We start from the raw sequence: 14,800 nt of genomic DNA, 5'->3' as shown, positions 1-14,800 counted from the left end.
GTATATCAGGAAAACTGCAGGTTCCCTTCTGTCTAGATAGCTTTGAATGTTTTAAAAGAATAGTCTCACTTTGAAACACAAAAAGTTCAAAAATGAAATTGCAAGGTATTCTTTTGCCTTTCTTCTGTGTCTGGAAGCATGATTTGTACATTGCATATGACAAGTCTTTAGCTTCGTCCATGAGAGAAGTCCAAACTCTGTAGGCACTCACAAATCTTGTCCCTGCACTTTTCCTTTATGCATACCTTAGAAAACTATCTACTGGACCATAAGGAAATATTTTATTTATTCTACAAATTAATTTTTACATAAATGTATATGGTGTTTTAAAAACAAAAAAGCTATATTCTTAAAATCAATTGAAAAATCCAAAGAAAAATCTTCAGGTAGGAGGCTTGTTGGTCTAGGGGTATGATTCTCGCTTCGGGTGCGAGAGGTCCCGGGTTCAAATCCCGAACGAGCCCAATTTTTCAGATTCTTTGCAATGGTTCTATTATCTTATTGTAGTCAATGTCCTGAGTGAATTTCAACTGAATGTTGTTTTTTCAAAACTCTCAAAATAGATTGTATTTACTAATTTGCACAATTGAATTTTGTGTTTTGTCAAACTGCTAAAATTATTTGTAAGTACTTATCTGCACACAGCATGTGACATGTCTTGGGTTTTATCCATCAGAAAAACTCTGCTGGGCATCATAAAACTTTGTACAGCAATTTTCAAGCAAGTATACTTAGAAAATTATTGACTATTAGGAAATATTTTATTTATGCTAATATTTCCTCCTTGTACACATTAGTGACTGCTTTAATATAATATAATTTTCACATAAAAACAGTTAAGATATCAAATAAAACATGCTTACTTGATGATTCTATGATTTTCGCTTTGGGCGCGACAGGTCCCTGGTTCAATTCCCTGACTAGCCCTCTCTTTCTTTTTACGGTGCATCTCATGGTTTATATATATCTGATTTTCTCAATTGGCTAAGTCAATAGCATCAACTGAGTTTTGTTTTTGCCATACTCCCAATAGAATTTGTACATACTTATGAATCTTGCCTTCATCATTTTCCTATTGCCTTTCTTCTATTTATGCATGATTTACACATAGCTTTTTAAAAGTCTTGGGTTTTATCGATCAGACAAGTCCAAACTCTGTAGCCATTTTTATATCTTGTCACTGCACTTTCCAAATAAGCACACATAGAAAACTATCAATAGAATCTTACGGAAACATTTTAGTTGTACTACAAATAAGAGCATACTTATTAAAATTTCAACTGTATTGTGGTATATCAGGAAAACTGCAGGTTCCCTTCTGTCTAGATAGCTTTGAATGTTTTAAAAGAATAGTCTCACTTTGAAACACAAAAAGTTCAAAAATGAAATTGCAAGGTATTCTTTTGCCTTTCTTCTGTGTCTGGAAGCATGATTTGTACAATGCATATGACTAGTCTTTAGCTTCGTCCATGAGAGAAGTCCAAACTCTGTAGGCACTCACAAATCTTGTCCCTGCACTTTTCCTATATGCATACCTTAGAAAACTATCTACTGGACCATAAGGAAATATTTTATTTATTCTACAAGTTAATTATTACATAAATGTATATGGTGTTTTAAAAACAAAAAGCTATTTTCTAAAAATCAATTGAAAAATCCAAAGAAAAATCTTCAGGTAGGTGGCTCGTTGGTCTAGGGGTATGATTCTCGCTTCGGGTGCGAGAGGTCCCGGTTCAAATCCCGGACGAGGCCAAATTTTCAGATTCTTTGAAATGGTTCTATTATCTTATTGTAGTGAATTTCAAATGAATGTTGTTTTTTCAAAACTCTCAAAATAGATTGTATTTACTAATTTGCACAATTGAATTTTGTTTTTTGTCAAAGTGCTAAAATTATTTGTAAGTACTTATCTGCACACAGCATGTGACATGTCTTGGGTTTTATCCATCAGAAAAACTCTGCTGGGCATCATAAAACTTTGTACAGCAATTTTCAAGCAAGTATACTTAGAAAATTATTGACTATTAGGAAATATTTTATTTATGCTAATATTTCCTCCTTGTACACATTAGTGACTGCTTTAAAATAATATAATTTTCACATAAAATTGGTTAAGATATCAAATAAAACATGCTTACTTGATGATTCTATGATTTTCGTTTTGGGCGCGACAGGTCCCTGGTTCAATTCCCTGACGAGCCCTCTCTTTCTTTTTACGGTGCATCTCATGGTTTATATATATCTGATTTTCTCAATTGGCTAAGTCAATAGCATCAACTGAGTTTTGTTTTTGCCATACTCCCAATAGAATTTGTACATACTTATGAATCTTGCCTTCATCATTTTCCTATTGCCTTTCTTCTATTTATGCATGATTTACACATAGCTTTTTACAAGTCTTGGGTTTTATCGATCAGACAAGTCCAAACTCTGTCGCCATTTTTATATCTTGTCACTGCACTTTCCAAATAAGCACACATAGAAAACTATCAATAGAATCTTACGGAAACATTTTAGTTGTACTACAAATAACAGCATACTTATTAAAATTTCAACCGTATTGTGGTATATCAGGAAAACTGCAGGTTCCCTTCTGTCTAGATAGCTTTGAATGTTTTAAAAGAATAGTCTCACTTTGAAACACAAAAAGTTCAAAAATGAAATTGCAAGGTATTCTTTTGCCTTTCTTCTGTGTCTGGAAGCATGATTTGTACATTGCATATGACAAGTCTTTAGCTTCGTCCATGAGAGAAGTCCAAACTCTGTAGGCACTCACAAATCTTGTCCCTGCACTTTTCCTTTATGCATACCTTAGAAAACTATCTACTGGACCATAAGGAAATATTTTATTTATTCTACAAATTAATTTTTACATAAATGTATATGGTGTTTTAAAAACAAAAAAGCTATATTCTTAAAATCAATTGAAAAATCCAAAGAAAAATCTTCAGGTAGGAGGCTTGTTGGTCTAGGGGTATGATTCTCGCTTCGGGTGCGAGAGGTCCCGGGTTCAAATCCCGAACGAGCCCAATTTTTCAGATTCTTTGCAATGGTTCTATTATCTTATTGTAGTCAATGTCCTGAGTGAATTTCAACTGAATGTTGTTTTTTCAAAACTCTCAAAATAGATTGTATTTACTAATTTGCACAATTGAATTTTGTGTTTTGTCAAACTGCTAAAATTATTTGTAAGTACTTATCTGCACACAGCATGTGACATGTCTTGGGTTTTATCCATCAGAAAAACTCTGCTGGGCATCATAAAACTTTGTACAGCAATTTTCAAGCAAGTATACTTAGAAAATTATTGACTATTAGGAAATATTTTATTTATGCTAATATTTCCTCCTTGTACACATTAGTGACTGCTTTAATATAATATAATTTTCACATAAAAACAGTTAAGATATCAAATAAAACATGCTTACTTGATGATTCTATGATTTTCGCTTTGGGCGCGACAGGTCCCTGGTTCAATTCCCTGACTAGCCCTCTCTTTCTTTTTACGGTGCATCTCATGGTTTATATATATCTGATTTTCTCAATTGGCTAAGTCAATAGCATCAACTGAGTTTTGTTTTTGCCATACTCCCAATAGAATTTGTACATACTTATGAATCTTGCCTTCATCATTTTCCTATTGCCTTTCTTCTATTTATGCATGATTTACACATAGCTTTTTAAAAGTCTTGGGTTTTATCGATCAGACAAGTCCAAACTCTGTAGCCATTTTTATATCTTGTCACTGCACTTTCCAAATAAGCACACATAGAAAACTATCAATAGAATCTTACGGAAACATTTTAGTTGTACTACAAATAAGAGCATACTTATTAAAATTTCAACTGTATTGTGGTATATCAGGAAAACTGCAGGTTCCCTTCTGTCTAGATAGCTTTGAATGTTTTAAAAGAATAGTCTCACTTTGAAACACAAAAAGTTCAAAAATGAAATTGCAAGGTATTCTTTTGCCTTTCTTCTGTGTCTGGAAGCATGATTTGTACAATGCATATGACTAGTCTTTAGCTTCGTCCATGAGAGAAGTCCAAACTCTGTAGGCACTCACAAATCTTGTCCCTGCACTTTTCCTATATGCATACCTTAGAAAACTATCTACTGGACCATAAGGAAATATTTTATTTATTCTACAAGTTAATTATTACATAAATGTATATGGTGTTTTAAAAACAAAAAGCTATTTTCTAAAAATCAATTGAAAAATCCAAAGAAAAATCTTCAGGTAGGTGGCTCGTTGGTCTAGGGGTATGATTCTCGCTTCGGGTGCGAGAGGTCCCGGTTCAAATCCCGGACGAGGCCAAATTTTCAGATTCTTTGAAATGGTTCTATTATCTTATTGTAGTGAATTTCAAATGAATGTTGTTTTTTCAAAACTCTCAAAATAGATTGTATTTACTAATTTGCACAATTGAATTTTGTTTTTTGTCAAAGTGCTAAAATTATTTGTAAGTACTTATCTGCACACAGCATGTGACATGTCTTGGGTTTTATCCATCAGAAAAACTCTGCTGGGCATCATAAAACTTTGTACAGCAATTTTCAAGCAAGTATACTTAGAAAATTATTGACTATTAGGAAATATTTTATTTATGCTAATATTTCCTCCTTGTACACATTAGTGACTGCTTTAAAATAATATAATTTTCACATAAAATTGGTTAAGATATCAAATAAAACATGCTTACTTGATGATTCTATGATTTTCGTTTTGGGCGCGACAGGTCCCTGGTTCAATTCCCTGACGAGCCCTCTCTTTCTTTTTACGGTGCATCTCATGGTTTATATATATCTGATTTTCTCAATTGGCTAAGTCAATAGCATCAACTGAGTTTTGTTTTTGCCATACTCCCAATAGAATTTGTACATACTTATGAATCTTGCCTTCATCATTTTCCTATTGCCTTTCTTCTATTTATGCATGATTTACACATAGCTTTTTACAAGTCTTGGGTTTTATCGATCAGACAAGTCCAAACTCTGTCGCCATTTTTATATCTTGTCACTGCACTTTCCAAATAAGCACACATAGAAAACTATCAATAGAATCTTACGGAAACATTTTAGTTGTACTACAAATAACAGCATACTTATTAAAATTTCAACCGTATTGTGGTATATCAGGAAAACTGCAGGTTCCCTTCTGTCTAGATAGCTTTGAATGTTTTAAAAGAATAGTCTCACTTTGAAACACAAAAAGTTCAAAAATGAAATTGCAAGGTATTCTTTTGCCTTTCTTCTGTGTCTGGAAGCATGATTTGTACATTGCATATGACAAGTCTTTAGCTTCGTCCATGAGAGAAGTCCAAACTCTGTAGGCACTCACAAATCTTGTCCCTGCACTTTTCCTTTATGCATACCTTAGAAAACTATCTACTGGACCATAAGGAAATATTTTATTTATTCTACAAATTAATTTTTACATAAATGTATATGGTGTTTTAAAAACAAAAAAGCTATATTCTTAAAATCAATTGAAAAATCCAAAGAAAAATCTTCAGGTAGGAGGCTTGTTGGTCTAGGGGTATGATTCTCGCTTCGGGTGCGAGAGGTCCCGGGTTCAAATCCCGAACGAGCCCAATTTTTCAGATTCTTTGCAATGGTTCTATTATCTTATTGTAGTCAATGTCCTGAGTGAATTTCAACTGAATGTTGTTTTTTCAAAACTCTCAAAATAGATTGTATTTACTAATTTGCACAATTGAATTTTGTGTTTTGTCAAACTGCTAAAATTATTTGTAAGTACTTATCTGCACACAGCATGTGACATGTCTTGGGTTTTATCCATCAGAAAAACTCTGCTGGGCATCATAAAACTTTGTACAGCAATTTTCAAGCAAGTATACTTAGAAAATTATTGACTATTAGGAAATATTTTATTTATGCTAATATTTCCTCCTTGTACACATTAGTGACTGCTTTAATATAATATAATTTTCACATAAAAACAGTTAAGATATCAAATAAAACATGCTTACTTGATGATTCTATGATTTTCGCTTTGGGCGCGACAGGTCCCTGGTTCAATTCCCTGACTAGCCCTTTCTTTCTTTTTACGGTGCATCTCATGGTTTATATATATCTGATTTTCTCAATTGGCTAAGTCAATAGCATCAACTGAGTTTTGTTTTTGCCATACTCCCAATAGAATTTGTACATACTTATGAATCTTGCCTTCATCATTTTCCTATTGCCTTTCTTCTATTTATGCATGATTTACACATAGCTTTTTAAAAGTCTTGGGTTTTATCGATCAGACAAGTCCAAACTCTGTAGCCATTTTTATATCTTGTCACTGCACTTTCCAAATAAGCACACATAGAAAACTATCAATAGAATCTTACGGAAACATTTTAGTTGTACTACAAATAAGAGCATACTTATTAAAATTTCAACTGTATTGTGGTATATCAGGAAAACTGCAGGTTCCCTTCTGTCTAGATAGCTTTGAATGTTTTAAAAGAATAGTCTCACTTTGAAACACAAAAAGTTCAAAAATGAAATTGCAAGGTATTCTTTTGCCTTTCTTCTGTGTCTGGAAGCATGATTTGTACAATGCATATGACTAGTCTTTAGCTTCGTCCATGAGAGAAGTCCAAACTCTGTAGGCACTCACAAATCTTGTCCCTGCACTTTTCCTATATGCATACCTTAGAAAACTATCTACTGGACCATAAGGAAATATTTTATTTATTCTACAAGTTAATTATTACATAAATGTATATGGTGTTTTAAAAACAAAAAGCTATTTTCTAAAAATCAATTGAAAAATCCAAAGAAAAATCTTCAGGTAGGTGGCTCGTTGGTCTAGGGGTATGATTCTCGCTTCGGGTGCGAGAGGTCCCGGTTCAAATCCCGGACGAGGCCAAATTTTCAGATTCTTTGAAATGGTTCTATTATCTTATTGTAGTGAATTTCAAATGAATGTTGTTTTTTCAAAACTCTCAAAATAGATTGTATTTACTAATTTGCACAATTGAATTTTGTTTTTTGTCAAAGTGCTAAAATTATTTGTAAGTACTTATCTGCACACAGCATGTGACATGTCTTGGGTTTTATCCATCAGAAAAACTCTGCTGGGCATCATAAAACTTTGTACAGCAATTTTCAAGCAAGTATACTTAGAAAATTATTGACTATTAGGAAATATTTTATTTATGCTAATATTTCCTCCTTGTACACATTAGTGACTGCTTTAAAATAATATAATTTTCACATAAAATTGGTTAAGATATCAAATAAAACATGCTTACTTGATGATTCTATGATTTTCGTTTTGGGCGCGACAGGTCCCTGGTTCAATTCCCTGACGAGCCCTCTCTTTCTTTTTACAATGCATCTCATGGTTTATATATATCTGATTTTCTCAATTGGCTAAGTCAATAGCATCAACTGAGTTTTGTTTTTGCCATACTCCCAATAGAATTTGTACATACTTATGAATCTTGCCTTCATCATTTTCCTATTGCCTTTCTTCTATTTATGCATGATTTACACATAGCTTTTTACAAGTCTTGGGTTTTATCGATCAGACAAGTCCAAACTCTGTAGCCATTTTTATATCTTGTCACTGCACTTTCCAAATAAGCACACATAGAAAACTATCAATAGAATCTTACGGAAACATTTTAGTTGTACTACAAATAAGAGCATACTTATTAAAATTTCAACCGTATTGTGGTATATCAGGAAAACTGCAGGTTCCCTTCTGTCTAGATAGCTTTGAATGTTTTAAAAGAATAGTCTCACTTTGAAACACAAAAAGTTCAAAAATGAAATTGCAAGGTATTCTTTTGCCTTTCTTCTGTGTCTGGAAGCATGATTTATACAATGCATATGACTAGTCTTTAGCTTCGTCCATGAGAGAAGTCCAAACTCTGTAGGCACTCACAAATCTTGTCCCTGCACTTTTCCTATATGCATACCTTAGAAAACTATCTACTGGACCATAAGGAAATATTATATTTATTCTACAAGTTAATTTTTACATAAATGTATATGGTGTTTTAAAAACAAAAAGCTATTTTCTAAAAATCAATTGAAAAATCCAAAGAAAAATCTTCAGGTAGGTGGCTCGTTGGTCTAGGGGTATGATTCTCGCTTCAGGTGCGAGAGGTCCCGGGCTCAAATCCTGGACGAGCCCAAATTTTCAGATTCTTTGAAATGGTTCTATTATCTTATTGTAGTCAATTTCCTGATTGAATTTCAAATGAATGTTGTCTTTTCAAAACTCTCAAAATAGATTGTATTTGCTAATTTGCACAATTGAATTTTGTTTTTTGTCAAACTGCTAAAATTATTTGTAAGTACTTATCTGCACACAGCATGTGACATGTCTTGGGTTTTATCCATCAGAAAAACTCTGCTGGGCATCATAAAACTTTGTACAGCAATTTTCAAGCAAGTATACTTAGAAAATTATTGACTATTAGGAAATATTTTATTTATGCTAATATTTCCTCCTTGTACACATTAGTGACTGCTTTAAAATAATATAATTTTCACATAAAATTGGTTAAGATATCAAATAAAACATGCTTACTTGATGATTCTATGATTTTCGCTTTGGGCGCGACAGGTACCTGGTTCAATTCCCTGACGAGCCCTCTCTTTCTTTTTACGGTGCATCTCATGGTTTATATATATCTGATTTTCTCAATTGGCTAAGTCAATAGCATCAACTGAGTTTTGTTTTTGCCATACTCCCAATAGAATTTGTACATACTTATGAATCTTGCCTTCATCATTTTCCTATTGCCTTTCTTCTATTTATGCATGATTTACACATAGCTTTTTACAAGTCTTGGGTTTTATCGATCAGACAAGTCCAAACTCTGTCGCCATTTTTATATCTTGTCACTGCACTTTCCAAATAAGCACACATAGAAAACTATCAATAGAATCTTACGGAAACATTTTAGTTGTACTACAAATAAGAGCATACTTATTAAAATTTCAACCGTATTGTGGTATATCAGGAAAACTGCAAGTTCCCTTCTGTCTAGATAGCTTTGAATGCTTTAAAAGAATAGTCTCACTTTGAAACACAAAAAGTTCAAAAATGATATTGCAAGGTATTCTTTTGCCTTTCTTCTGTGTCTGGTTGCATGATTTGTACATTGCATATGACAAGTCTTTAGCTTCGTCCATGAGAGAAGTCCAAACTCTGTAGGCACTCACAAATCTTGTCCCTGCACTTTTCCTATATGCATACCTTAGAAAACTATCTACTGGACCATAAGGAAATATTTTATTTATTCTACAAATTAATTTTTACATAAATGTATATGGTGTTTTAAAAACAAAAAGCTATTTTCTTAAAATCAATTGAAAAATCCAAAGAAAAATCTTCAGGTAGGTGGCTCGTTGGTCTCGCTTAGGGTGCGAGAGGTCCCGGGTTCAAATCCCGGACGAGCCCAAATTTTCAGATTCTTTGAAATGGTTCTATTATCTTATTGTAGTCAATTTCCTGAGTGAATTTCAACTGAATGTTGTTTTTTCAAAACTCTCAAAATAGATTGTATTTACTAATTTGCACAATTGAATTTTGTTTTTTGTCAAACTGCTAAAATTATTTGTAAGTACTTATCTGCACACAGCATGTGACATGTCTTGGGTTTTATCCATCAGAAAAACTCTGCTGGGCATCATAAAACTTTGTACAGCAATTTTCAAGCAAGTATACTTAGAAAATTATTGACTATTAGGAAATATTTTATTTATGCTATTATTTCCTCCTTGTACACATTAGTGACTGCTTTAAAATAATATAATTTTCACATAAAATTGGTTAAGATATCAAATAAAACATGCTTACTTGATGATTCTATGATTTTCGTTTTGGGCGCGACAGGTCCCTGGTTCAATTCCCTGACGAGCCCTCTCTTTCTTTTTACGGTGCATCTCATGGTTTATATATATCTGATTTTCTCAACTGGCTAAGTCAATAGCATCAACTGAGTTTTGTTTTTGCCATACTCCCAATAGAATTTGTACATACTTATGAATCTTGCCTTCATCATTTTCCTATTGCCTTTCTTCTATTTATGCATGATTTACACATAGCTTTTTACAAGTCTTGGGTTTTATCGATCAGACAAGTCCAAACTCTGTAGCCATTTTTATATCTTGTCACTGCACTTTCCAAATAAGCACACATAGAAAACTATCAATAGAATCTTACGGAAACATTTTAGTTCTACTACAAATAAGAGCATACTTATTAAAATTTCAACCATATTGTGGTATATCAGGAAAACTGCAGGTTCCCTTCTGTCTAGAAAGCTTTGAATGTTTTAAAAGAATAGTCTCACTTTGAAACACAAAAAGTTCAAAAATGAAATTGCAAGGTATTCTTTTGCCTTTCTTCTGTGTCTGGAAGCATGATTTGTACAATGCATATGACTAGTCTTTAGCTTCGTCCATGAGAGAAGTCCAAACTCTGTAGGCACTCACAAATCTTGTCCCTGCACTTTTCCTATATGCATACCTTAGAAAACTATCTACTGGACCATAAGGAAATATTTTATTTATTCTACAAGTTAATTTTTACATAAATGTATATGGTGTTTTAAAAACAAAAAGCTATTTTCTAAAAATCAATTGAAAATTCAAAGAAAAATCTTCAGGTAGGTGGCTCGTTGGTCTAGGGGTATGATTCTCGCTTCGGGTGCGAGAGGTCCCGGGTTTAAATCCCGGACGAGCCCAAATTTTCAGATTCTTTGAAATGGTTCTATTATCTTATTGTAGTGAATTTCAAATGAATGTTGTTTTTTCAAAACTCTCAAAATAGATTGTATTTACTAATTTGCACAATTGAATTTTGTTTTTTGTCAAACTGCTAAAATTATTTGTAAGTACTTATCTGCACACAGCATGTGACATGTCTTGGGTTTTATCCATCAGAAAAACTCTGCTAGGCATCATAAAACTTTGTACAGCAATTTTCAAGCAAGTATACTTAGAAAATTATTGACTATTAGGAAATATTTTATTTATGCTAATATTTCCTCCTTGTACACATTAGTGACTGCTTTAAAATAATATAATTTTCACATAAAATTGCTTAAGATATCAAATAAAACATGCTTACTTGATGATTCTATGATTTTCGTTTTGGGCGCGACAGGTCCCTGGTTCAATTCCCTGACGAGCCCTCTCTTTCTTTTTACGGTGCATCTCATGGTTTATATATATCTGATTTTCTCAATTGGCTAAGTCAATAGCATCAACTGAGTTTTGTTTTTGCCATACTCCCAATAGAATTTGTACATACTTATGAATCTTGCCTTCATTATTTTCCTATTGCCTTTCTTCTATTTATGCATGATTTACACATAGCTTTTTACAAGTCTTGGGTTTTATCGATCAGACAAGTCAAAACTCTGTAGCCATTTTTATATCTTGTCACTGCACTTTCCAAATAAGCACACATAGAAAACTATCAATAGAATCTTACGGAAACATTTTAGTTGTACTACAAATAAGAGCATACTTATTAAAATTTCAACCGTATTGTGGTATATCAGGAAAACTGCAGGTTCCCTTCTGTCTAGATAGCTTTGAATGTTTTAAAAGAATAGTCTCACTTTGAAACACAAAAAGTTCAAAAATGAAATTGCAAGGTATTCTTTTGCCTTTCTTCTGTGTCTGGAAGCATGATTTGTACATTGCATATGACAAGTCTTTAGCTTCATCCATGAGAGAAGTCCAAACTCTGTAGGCACTCACAAATCTTGTCCCTGCACTTTTCCTATATGCATACCTTAGAAAACTATCTACTGGACCATAAGGAAATATTTTATTTATTCTACAAGTTAATTTTTACATAAATGTATATGGTGTTTTAAAAACAAAAAGCTATTTTCTAAAAATCAATTGAAAATTCAAAGAAAAATCTTCAGGTAGGTGGCTCGTTGGTCTAGGGGTATGATTCTCGCTTCGGGTGCGAGAGGTCCCGGGTTCAAATCCCGGACGAGCCCAAATTTTCAGATTCTTTGAAATGGTTCTATTATCTTATTGTAGTCAATTTCCTGAGTGAATTTCAAATGAATGTTGTTTTTTCAAAACTCTCAAAATAGATTGTATTTACTAATTTGCACAATTGAATTTTGTTTTTTGTCAAACTGCAAAAATTATTTGTAAGTACTTATCTGCACACAGCATGTGACATGTCTTGGGTTTTATCCTTCAGAAAAACTCTGCTGGGCATCATAAAACTTTGTACAGCAATTTTCAAGCAAGTATACTTAGAAAATTATTGACTATTAGGAAATATTTTATTTATGCTAATATTTCCTCCTTGTACACATTAGTGACTGCTTTAAAATAATATAATTTTCACATAAAATTGGTTAAGATATCAAATAAAACATGCTTACTTGATGATTCTATGATTTTCGCTTTGGGCGTGACAGGTCCCTGGTTCAATTCCCTGACGAGCCCTCTCTTTCTTTTTACAATGCATCTCATGGTTTATATATATCTGATTTTCTCAATTGGCTAAGTCAATAGCATCAACTGAGTTTTGTTTTTGCCATACTCCCAATAGAATTTGTACATACTTATGAATCTTGCCTTCATCATTTTCCTATTGCCTTTCTTCTATTTATGCATGATTTACACATAGCTTTTTACAAGTCTTGGGTTTTATCGATCAGACAAGTCCAAACTCTGTAGCCATTTTTATATCTTGTCACTGCACTTTCCAAATAAGCACACATAGAAAACTATCAATAGAATCTTACGGAAACATTTTAGTTGTACTACAAATAAGAGCATACTTATTAAAATTTCAACCGTATTGTGGTATATCAGGAAAACTGCAGGTTCCCTTCTGTCTAGATAGCTTTGAATGTTTTAAAAGAATAGTCTCACTTTGAAACACAAAAAGTTCAAAAATGAAATTGCAAGGTATTCTTTTGCCTTTCTTCTGTGTCTGGAAGCATGATTTATACAATGCATATGACTAGTCTTTAGCTTCGTCCATGAGAGAAGTCCAAACTCTGTAGGCACTCACAAATCTTGTCCCTGCACTTTTCCTATATGCATACCTTAGAAAACTATCTACTGGACCATAAGGAAATATTTTATTTATTCTACAAGTTAATTTTTACATAAATGTATATGGTGTTTTAAAAACAAAAAGCTATTTTCTAAAAATCAATTGAAAAATCCAAAGAAAAATCTTCAGGTAGGTGGCTCGTTGGTCTAGGGGTATGATTCTCGCTTCAGGTGCGAGCGGTCCCGGGTTCAAATCCTGGATGAGCCCAAATTTTCAGATTCTTTGAAATGGTTCTATTATCTTATTGTAGTCAATTTCCTGAGTGAATTTCAAATGAATGTTGTTTTTTCAAAACTCTCAAAATAGATTGTATTTACTAATTTGCACAATTGAATTTTGTTTTTTGTCAAACTGCTAAAATTATTTGTAAGTACTTATCTGCACACAGCATGTGACATGTCTTGGGTTTTATCCATCAGAAAAACTCTGCTAGGCATCATAAAACTTTGTACAGCAATTTTCAAGCAAGTATACTTAGAAAATTATTGACTATTAGGAAATATTTTATTTATGCTAATATTTCCTCCTTGTACACATTAGTGACTGCTTTAAAATAATATAATTTTCACATAAAATTGCTTAAGATATCAAATAAAACATGCTTACTTGATGATTCTATGATTTTCGTTTTGGGCGCGACAGGTCCCTGGTTCAATTCCCTGACGAGCCCTCTCTTTCTTTTTACGGTGCATCTCATGGTTTATATATATCTGATTTTCTCAATTGGCTAAGTCAATAGCATCAACTGAGTTTTGTTTTTGCCATACTCCCAATAGAATTTGTACATACTTATGAATCTTGCCTTCATTATTTTCCTATTGCCTTTCTTCTATTTATGCATGATTTACACATAGCTTTTTACAAGTCTTGGGTTTTATCGATCAGACAAGTCAAAACTCTGTAGCCATTTTTATATCTTGTCACTGCACTTTCCAAATAAGCACACATAGAAAACTATCAATAGAATCTTACGGAAACATTTTAGTTGTACTACAAATAAGAGCATACTTATTAAAATTTCAACCGTATTGTGGTATATCAGGAAAACTGCAGGTTCCCTTCTGTCTAGATAGCTTTGAATGTTTTAAAAGAATAGTCTCACTTTGAAACACAAAAAGTTCAAAAATGAAATTGCAAGGTATTCTTTTGCCTTTCTTCTGTGTCTGGAAGCATGATTTGTACATTGCATATGACAAGTCTTTAGCTTCATCCATGAGAGAAGTCCAAACTCTGTAGGCACTCACAAATCTTGTCCCTGCACTTTTCCTATATGCATACCTTAGAAAACTATCTACTGGACCATAAGGAAATATTTTATTTATTCTACAAGTTAATTTTTACATAAATGTATATGGTGTTTTAAAATCAAAAAGCTATTTTCTAAAAATCAATTGAAAATTCAAAGAAAAATCTTCAGGTAGGTGGCTCGTTGGTCTAGGGGTATGATTCTCGCTTCGGGTGCGAGAGGTCCCGGGTTCAAATCCCGGACGAGCCCAAATTTTCAGATTCTTTGAAATGGTTCTATTATCTTATTGTAGTCAATTTCCTGAGTGAATTTCAAATGAATGTTGTTTTTTCAAAACTCTCAAAATAGATTGTATTTACTAATTTGCACAATTGAATTTTGTTTTTTGTCAAACTGCTAAAATTATTTGTAAGTACTTATCTGCACACAGCATGTGACATGTCTTGGGTTTTATCCTTCAGAAAAACTCTGCTGGG

General features: G+C 32.8%; 6 non-coding genes across 6 annotated transcripts; all 6 read left to right on the top strand.

The window, feature by feature from the left end:
* Window positions 1-392: 392 nt before the first annotated feature.
* On the top strand, window positions 393-464 carry TRNAP-CGG (transfer RNA proline (anticodon CGG)). The gene has a single exon. It is a non-coding gene; the product is annotated as a tRNA-Pro (tRNA).
* A 2,493-nt stretch (window positions 465-2,957) lies between these two features.
* On the top strand, window positions 2,958-3,029 carry TRNAP-CGG (transfer RNA proline (anticodon CGG)). The gene has a single exon. It is a non-coding gene; the product is annotated as a tRNA-Pro (tRNA).
* A 2,493-nt stretch (window positions 3,030-5,522) lies between these two features.
* Window positions 5,523-5,594, top strand: TRNAP-CGG (transfer RNA proline (anticodon CGG)). Its single transcript has one exon. It is a non-coding gene; the product is annotated as a tRNA-Pro (tRNA).
* Window positions 5,595-10,649: 5,055 nt separating this feature from the next.
* Window positions 10,650-10,721, top strand: TRNAP-CGG (transfer RNA proline (anticodon CGG)). Its single transcript has one exon. It is a non-coding gene; the product is annotated as a tRNA-Pro (tRNA).
* Window positions 10,722-11,924: 1,203 nt separating this feature from the next.
* On the top strand, window positions 11,925-11,996 carry TRNAP-CGG (transfer RNA proline (anticodon CGG)). The gene has a single exon. It is a non-coding gene; the product is annotated as a tRNA-Pro (tRNA).
* A 2,505-nt stretch (window positions 11,997-14,501) lies between these two features.
* On the top strand, window positions 14,502-14,573 carry TRNAP-CGG (transfer RNA proline (anticodon CGG)). Its single transcript has one exon. It is a non-coding gene; the product is annotated as a tRNA-Pro (tRNA).
* Window positions 14,574-14,800: the final 227 nt, after the last annotated feature.

The sequence above is a fragment of the Taudactylus pleione genome, unplaced genomic scaffold, assembly GCF_031769625.1.
Source record: "Taudactylus pleione unplaced genomic scaffold, aTauple2 ptg000192l, whole genome shotgun sequence".
NCBI classification, from domain to species: Eukaryota; Metazoa; Chordata; class Amphibia; order Anura; family Myobatrachidae; genus Taudactylus; species Taudactylus pleione.
The sequence above is the reverse complement of the archived record's forward strand: the minus strand, read 5'-3'. Positions and strand labels throughout refer to the sequence as shown.